The sequence below is a fragment of the Rousettus aegyptiacus genome, unplaced genomic scaffold (assembly GCF_014176215.1).
Source record: "Rousettus aegyptiacus isolate mRouAeg1 unplaced genomic scaffold, mRouAeg1.p scaffold_m13_p_8, whole genome shotgun sequence".
Classification (NCBI taxonomy): Eukaryota; Metazoa; Chordata; class Mammalia; order Chiroptera; family Pteropodidae; genus Rousettus; species Rousettus aegyptiacus.
The window spans coordinates 45,863,195-45,868,927 of NW_023416311.1; the positions used below are offsets into that span (position 1 = coordinate 45,863,195).

The following is a 5,733-nucleotide window of genomic DNA, read 5'->3' on the forward strand; positions in this document are numbered from 1 at the left end:
TAAGGGAGGCAGAGATATACTCAGGAAAGTAGGCACTATCCAATACACAAGAAGCTGGGGAGGCCAGAAAGAAAATTCTCATTGAAGCTGAATCTTGAGATATTAATAGGAAGTATCAGAAGGAGGGGATCTTCTAGACGGGTATAATATTTGGTTCAAAAATATGTCGGTCACCTCTAATAGTCATTAATTTATTCAAAAATTATTTATTGAGTGTATCTTTTGTGCCAGAAATGGTTTCTGTCCTTAATTTTGACTCATAATTTTACATTCTCCTTCACAGGCTGCGGAAAGTCCATCATATTTATCCTGCTAGATGGCCACCTTGCATTATTCTGTTCCCTTCAGGTTCTATAGCAGATGCTGGGACTAAAATGGTGAGCAAAAACACACAAATAAAAAGATGTTTAGGATTAGCTTTAGCAGCCAGTACAGAAGTCCTAAAGTAACAATAGCTTAAGCATGATAAAATTTTATTTTTCTCTCATCTGCACTTCCAGATTTGTGATCTAGAGTTGGAATGATAGCATTAGGCTTCTTTTACCTGGCCACTCTGTCAACCTCATCATGCTCTGGCCCCAATTCTCTTGTCTACATTAAGCCAATTACAAGAACTAAGGAGGAGGAAATGAGCATTTATCTTCTCTGTACAGACACTTTGGGTCACTTTCACCAATATCTCATCTTCCAGAACTTAGTTGTACAATTATAACTAGTCTTCTTTAGTAGCAGCTATATGCCCAGCTAAAAATTAAAGGAAAGACAAATATTGAGAGGCAAAAGCTGTGTTGCAGAAATAAGAAAAACAGGATGGATATTACTCTGAAGACTACATCCTTAGGTTGAAAAATGGAGTTCAGAAGCAGAAGTTAGTGATTGTTTTAAGGTCTTTCAAAATCTTTACTGGTCTATAGCCTTGCCACCCTGAACATGCCCGATCTCATCTGATCTCAGAAGCTAGGTGGAGTCAGGCCTGGTTAGTACTTGAATGGGAAACCACCTAGGAATACCAGGTGCTGTAGGCATTAAAAAAATTTTTTTAAATAAAAATAAAATCTTTACAAAAAATAAATAAAAATAAAATAAAGTTTTTACTGCATAATTGCACTGTCTTGATGATAGCCATTTAGAGATTTTTTTTTTAGAAAAGTATCCAAAAATTAGGAAAATTTTTAAAATTTTTTTCTGCATGAGTTAATTAACCAATAGTTTAGGCAATCTTTTAAGGTGAATTCATGTCTAATAGATCTATTTTCATTCTTTTCTGTTTCAAGCCCTTCATATGATACATGTAGAGGAAAACACAAGCATTGAAAACACAAAATAGAAGTTGATAACAAAGTTTCTCACTAATAGCAAAAGTCTGAAACATTTTTTGTTGTTGTATTAAATCATATCTATGTGGTGGCGATGAAGGAGTATTAGTCAGACTTACCCCTCAAAGAACTTGCAATGAGGAGCATTACTGACTGACCCATCTCTGGATCCTTGCAAGGTTCACATTGAGACCACACACTCTCTGGTTGCTCCCATTCAATGGGGAACACAGTGAGGGTGCCAGGGAAGTAACCTGTGGATTTCCTCAAGAGGCTTTGCAGCTTAGGCTCTCAGTTGTCACACACCAACAGCACATGAAGAAACCCAGGTACTCTCCCTGGAAATAAGAGACTACATGGAGAGAGTAGTTCAGTCAATAGCTAACACTAACCACCTAGGAGGATATTTGAACCATCTAGCTCCAGTCAAATTGCCTGGTGACTTGCAACCACATGAATAATTCCAGACAAGGCCTGCAGAAGAACCACCTGTATGAGTCCAACTCACGTTGCTGACTCACAGAATCATGAGCAAATCAAGAGGTTGTTGTAATAAGCTACTAAATTTTGAAGCAGGATGTTAGCAGTAACAGATAATTGATACGCACTTAAAATATAAAATACAAGGTGGCTAAAGATGTAGATATAGATATATAGATATCTATATCTGGTAAATACCAACGAAATGAAAGTTCAGCTCTCTATATTAATGTCGAAGTAGGTTTTAAGACAAAAGCCATTATTAGAGTTAAAGAAGAGGGTTTATATAATTCTAAATTGCATATAATCAATAAATGTTCTCAAGACATACAAAGCAGAAAAAAAGAAAAAGAATGAAACTACAAAAAGAAGTAGATAAAGTCACAATTAGTACAACTGTATTATTGGTTAAAATAGGTCAAGCAGACAAAAAAATAAGCACAAAGGAGATTTGAATAACAGTTGCAAACCTGGATTTAATCAACACATAAATACCCTTATACTTGGTGGTAGGAAGAATCCTAAAGTGGTCCCCAAGATTCCCACTTCCTGATGTGAAAACACCTTAAACAATCTCTCCCTTGATTGTTTATAGGGCCTGTGACTAAGACAGGACAGTCACTTTCATGATTACATTATATTATATAGAACTGCATCTCACCATTACTAGAGAGAGAGATTCTCCTGCTGGCTTTAATGCCACATGTGAAGGACCACATGGCTAAGAACAGAGTAGGCTCTAGGAGCTGAGAGCAATCCCTGGCCAATAGCAAATAAGAAACTGAGGCCTGTTTTACCATTATAAGGAACTAAATACTACAAACGAACAACCTTAGTAAGCATGGAAGAAGACACTGAGCTGCAGATAAGAACACTGCTGGTAGATACTCCGATTTTAATGATATAAGACCCGGAGCAGGAGGCCCATGCCCAGACTTCTGACTTGCAGAAACCGTGAGTTAATAAAAAATGGATGTGGTTTTAAGTCTCTAAGTTTATATTAATTTGTTATACAGAAATAAAAAATTAATATATACTCAATCAGTAGTGAAGCATATTCTTCTTAACTGCATATGGACTAATCATTAAAATTGATCACAAACCAGGTCTTGGGACAAGTTTTAGCAAATTTTAAATAATCGGTCATTTAAACTATGTTCTTTGATTCCAACACAATTAACACAACAATCCGCTCGTAAGTTTCAGGGGCTCCAAAAGTTTTCAGTGCCCTAGTGTAACCTAAAATTGCTAAAAGGGCTGGCTATACATGAGCAGAAGTATAAGGTCAGGAGAAAGAGGCCACCATGAGTGCCTGTGAGTGTGGGCTAACCAGCGGTGCCTATGCCAAATGGGTCACAGAAGGTCAAAGGAATAGCTACCCTACCTTAGTCACTTGTCTAGGCGAGCAGGGCCAGCAACGACTCTGAGGACACTTCTCTCCTCACCATTCCAGAATCAAGAAAGCCCCTCCCCCCACCACACACACACACACATACACACACACACACACACGCACATATAATACTATGTAGGAAGAAACAGGTCAGAATGAAGAGAAACAAAAGGCTGAACACTGAGGCCAAAGAGAATGAGCACCCCCAAAAGACAACTAAAATGGAAACAGATTGAGATACTGTTGATGGACAAGTCTAAAATTTGCTTATTTTCCCTGCTGTACAGCACAGGTGCTGGTGAGGTATTTTTTTCCACTCCTCAGAGGAGTCTGATTAAGAATTTTTTTAAACACATTACTCACAATTTTCTCTAAAACTAATTTAAAAGAACAGTATTTGGATCAAATTATAATATAGTATTTCATGATTGGTGTCTGCTTGTTACACCTATCTGTATAACAGGATTTCAAACTCAAGTGCTTAACAAGGACCTGGAAGGTAACATACATGAATAAAGCAGACTAAGATGAAAAGGATAGGATGTGCTGGAGTCTTTGATAACCTGAGGAGCTCATGCCCCAGATAAAGCATCTCAAATTCCATGAACTGGTTCTGTCCAATGAGCTGCCATTTTACATTTTCTATAACACACAATGCGCATGTATATTTGCCATCTCTATTACAGCTTGATCAAATTTCATCATAGTCAAATATTTTCATATCTGTTTCCCTCAGAGTGAGATCTCCAAAAGGCTGGAACACCATCCTATTCTCTTTATATCCCCAGGCTAGATCTCCTAACACAATAAATGCTTGTGGGAGAAATAGTAAATGAATGAATAAATGACCAGGGGCTCATAGCAGCAAATCATCCAGATCAATACATTAACTGAACCATGGCAAGAGTAATCAAATCATGGACGTCAGCATGAGGCATCTAACAAAGGTCTGCCTCTTTGTGATGTGACATGCTACCAGCTGACAGCTCTCTGTTTAATGACAGTCTGTAACCTGAGATGTGGAAGCTTGGTGTTTGGAAAAGGCACTAATTTCTTTCATTTTTAATTCAGTGACCACTGATTAGATTATTATTGCTAGAGACAGGCTGATTAAGAAGTCACTGATGAGTCATTTGTCCTCCTAGGAGGGCTGTCACAGGGGTACATTTACATAATGACAGCTTCCCAGCTGGAAGCCCTACTGTCTGCTAGTGTCACTTCTGGTGATAAATGCTGGTCTCTCACTGTTTGGGACTTGAGTAAATTTTCCAAACAGGCAGTCTTTTGGAGGAGATTTTTTTTGAAAAACTTTATAAATGGAAATGTACGCAAAAGGAATTTGCTCAGGCTTCTAAGTCTCTCTCTCTTTTCTCTTTTCTAGAAAGTAAGTTTCTTAAGGTAGGATGGTGGAGGAAGGCCGGAGGAGTGGGGTGGTGTTCATTAGTTCCATCTTAGAAAGAACACTTTAGGGAATTGGTTAAAAGAACATCACCTTAAAGGAGATGGAGAAATATAGGGAGTGAGTGTGTGTGTGTGTGTGTGTGTGTGTGTGTGTGTGTGTGTGTGTCTGGGATAGAAATTGGAGAGTTGGGGAGGAGGGTGGGAGGTTGTTACCTAAATATTGTTGTACATGAAAAGTAGAAAAACATCTTTTCACTTGATAAATTTTTCAAACTGGAGCAGTCCCAAACCTCTAGGCTGCCTTGTTATTTTTTCCCCCTTACTTTTCATTTTCAAAAGCCTTTCAAGTCTCATTGTGTTTCTCCATTTTTACATAAACAATTGATTACATTCATTAAGTGAAACATTCATTGAAACAAGAAAGAGAGAAAGAGCAAGAGAGAAAATTCCGTTTCTGATTATTTCAGATTAGTGAAGCCTCGGTTGTTTTTAAATGGAATGCCATTAATCAAGTCCTTAAGTTGAATCATTAAAAAGACAAATGGAAAAACTGAATTTCAAATACAATCTTCAAAATAGCCAAAAAATATAGGAGAAACTAGCTCGTTTTAGATTAAAATGTTCCAAATTGAAGAAGAAGAAGAAGAAGAAGAAGAAGAAGAAGAAGAAGAAGAAGAAGAAGAAGAAGAAGAAGAAGAAGAAGAAGAAGAAGAAGAAGAAGAAGAAGAAGAAGAAGAAGAAGAAGAAAAGAAAGAAAAAGGAAAACTGTTTTTTACAGTGTTGCCAGCCAGGAGTCCTTCTGGATCACTTAATGAGGTCCTACCCATATGTCTGAAATTTTCTGAAATAGGTAAAACATTGTTTTGTGTGCATTTTTAAACATTATTAATTTGGTTATTAAATCTATTTTTCCCATAAATGGTGATGGTTATGCTCAGTATGGGGTCCAAATTGTGGAAGTGCATCAGGACTTTTAAAAAGGGTATATTCCAAAACACAAGGAGTTCAACATCAGAAAATCTAATGCAATTCTCCATATGAACAGATTAAAAAGGGGAAAACAGGGAGACACTAATCATTTATTTTGCTCATGAATCTGTAATTTTGGCAGGATTTGGTAAAAAAAAAAAAAAATAGTCTATC

The 5,733-nt window shown here is 37.1% G+C and overlaps 1 pseudogene; it reads left to right on the top strand.

Annotated features, from left to right (window-relative positions):
* Nucleotides 1–906: 906 nt before the first annotated feature.
* On the top strand, nucleotides 907–1,025 carry LOC118607606 (annotated as a pseudogene).
* Nucleotides 1,026–5,733: the final 4,708 nt, after the last annotated feature.